We start from the raw sequence: 3,144 nt of genomic DNA, 5'->3' as shown, positions 1-3,144 counted from the left end.
GTTTCATTAAAAAAAACTATTCAAATTAAAAGAATCATAAAAATAAAAAATAAAAATAAAAAAAAAGTTAAAATTGTGTTTGTGAAACATAATTTCATTAAAAAAAAAGTCGTGTTTCATAAATATGATTTCTATATTTTTAGAATTTTTTTTTAAATTATCCATTTTGAAGAAGGAAAAAAAAAAACTTACTCCTGTGTAATAAAAAAAACCTCCAACCTTACTCTCCGATTAGAATAAAAAATAAATATATGGTTATTATTTAAATTTTTTCATATATAAAACTCAAATTTAAGATTTAAAAATATCAAATATGTACACTTAAACCAATAACTAAATGTTGAATGTCATAAAGTTACCACTTTTTCAAATTATTTTTTATATTAAACTATTTACCGATCAATAGTAGTAGACTAATTATTTTTACGATGTAGAAACTATAAAAAAAAAATTATCTCTTTTAAAAAAGTCTTTTTTCACACACACATACATGGAATGATCCTTTATTAACATGCCAATTTAAGAAAGATAATTAACTACCAAGATAGCTGGGCTTTGTAACGACCCGGCTGGTCACTACACAGTACACCTGAAAACCGGACAGAAAGGAACAAGTGTATATATATAGTGTCTAGAATATACATATATACATGGTCCAAGTCTGACTAGATTCAAATGTACAAAATACATCAATCACTACTACACCTAGTAGCTAAAACACCAAATCATCCACAAGAATCAAGCACTATCTGCCAGCTGCAGACCTGCCGTAAGCCACCAACCTATCCCTGCTCTGCTCCCATACGTAGTATGATCATCGCAGTCCAAACCACATGGAAACAACAAGGGTAAGCTAGTGAAAAGAAATAACATGCATATATAAATATATGAATAGAAGACATTCTACAGTTATCAACACACCCGCACAGCTTATAATACACCACAACAATTCAGCAATATCAGCATCGCTCAGCGGCTATAACAGCACCACAATAGTGGCTAACAGCACCAACATAATGGCTATAACAGCACCACAATAGTGGCTAACAGCACCAACATAGCGGCTATAACAGCACCACAATAGTGGCTAACACAGCATACAGCTCAGCAATAAACAGCACAGCAAAACAGCTCACAGCACAACACCTCAGCATACAACACATCTAGTAGTATTCAACACAGCTTACTACTCACAACTCAGCTCATCATTCTATAGCACAACCATATTATATATCAGCATTTAAATCATAAATAACAGCCCAGCTCAGCACAACGATATACATCCATTACAACTTAACATCATTTTTCAGCATTTACATCTAGTCGGCACAACATATTTATCAATTACATCTCAGCTCAGCAATTACAACATAATTCAACAACTATCAGCATATGATTCAGCTCGACTCAAACAATAAAGTTCAGCATTAGCATCACACAACACAACTCAGCTTAATAGCACAACCTATCGTCTTACAACACATCAAAGCATCTTACAACAATATACACCTAACACAGCTCAACATCATCAAACAACAATTTTAACTAGTCATCACATCATATTCATCAATTTCGGCTTAGTTCAGCATAAAACAATATTATCATCAAATTCAGCATATAACTTCACATCCTCATACGCGCCCGGCGCACTCATGGTCGCGCCCGGCGTGGCACAACCAGAGGGCTCCAGGGCCAGCGCGCCCGGCGCAAGCGTGCCTGCGCCCGGCGAGACTTAGCCAGAGAGTCCAAAGCTCTCTCGCGCCTGGCGCAATACCCAATTGCGCCCAGCGCAGGCCAGGCAGAGACTCCAAGGAGTCTCACACGCCCGGCGTGCCCCAACCCGCGCCCAGCGCAGGCAAGGCAAAGACCTCTCTTGGTCTCGCGTCCAGCGCAAACCAAATTGCGCCCAGCGCCCTCGAGGCAGAGACTCCCAAGGAGTCTCACGCCCAGCGCGACAAGGGCCGCGCTCAGCGCAGCACATCAACATCATCATTCAGCTCAATAACACTAATCATTAACAGCTTAAAATAGCATGATCAACAACTTCACAATGCACAACATGTTCAACACATAATACGGCCCAACCATCTTGTTTACAACTCATCTATCTTGTCAACTTACTCACCCAAACAACACCAATACACCTAAGCACCTAAAACAACTTTCAACTTAACAAAATCACTAAAAGTGAAATGGCAACCTTCACAGAAAATAGCGCATCAGGAGTTATACTACTCCTACCATACTCATCCTTATCTCATATGAAAGATAAAAAGATTCCTACAACTCTCATGAAGTCACCAAGTCCTATATCCTTCATCTACCTTGTTAAAAATTCTAAAAACCGCAACAGCTATAAGTAATGCTAGCAGCTTGACCCTTCTTCACTAAAACAGCCATATCTGGAGTTCTAAAACTCCTTTTTGGGTGATTCCAGCGCCATTGGAAAGCTAAAATCCAAGGCTACAACTTTCATGAAGACTATAAAGTCCAATTATGAAACTCACATGCGCGACCGGCGCATTAAAAGAGCGCCCAGCGAAATTCTCAACCAGAGACCTACAGAGGTCTATTGCGCCCGGCTTGGTTCTCCCCGCGCGCAGCGCGGTTCACCCAAAAATTGTCCATTTCAAATCACGCCCAGCGCGAAGAACTGCGCCCGGCGCAAATTCAAACAGCAACTCTCTCCAGTTCGAAAATCTCACCCAAAACCCGTAAAAATCAACACCCCAGGCACATGCAATCGGTCCAAAACATCATATTTTCATCATACAACCCAAAAATACCAGCTTTTTCAACATGCAACCACAAACAAGGAAAGATCACCAAATTTTCACCCAACCCCGAAAAACCCCGAAAACAAGTTTTTTCTTAAATCTCAGCCAAAGATCAACCACCAACAAACAGCAATTGAGTTTCTAGGACACATTCTCAACCAAAAACAGCAAAGTAACTAGCTTCCCTTACCTCGGTGAAGAATCCGAGCTTCGGGATCGCGGAGAATGGAGAAGAAGATGGAGGATGGACGGAGAAAATCAACGGAGAAGAAAGAAAACTCGCGCCCCTGCTAGCTTCCAACACAACTCCTCAGCTCCACCACCTAATGGTTCCAGAGAAAGACTAAAGGCAAAGAGAAAACAAAGA

Source organism: Cajanus cajan, chromosome 3, assembly GCF_000230855.2.
Source record: "Cajanus cajan strain Asha chromosome 3, NIPB_CcT2T_4, whole genome shotgun sequence".
Taxonomy (NCBI): Eukaryota; Viridiplantae; Streptophyta; class Magnoliopsida; order Fabales; family Fabaceae; genus Cajanus; species Cajanus cajan.
This window is presented reverse-complemented; position numbering follows the sequence as displayed.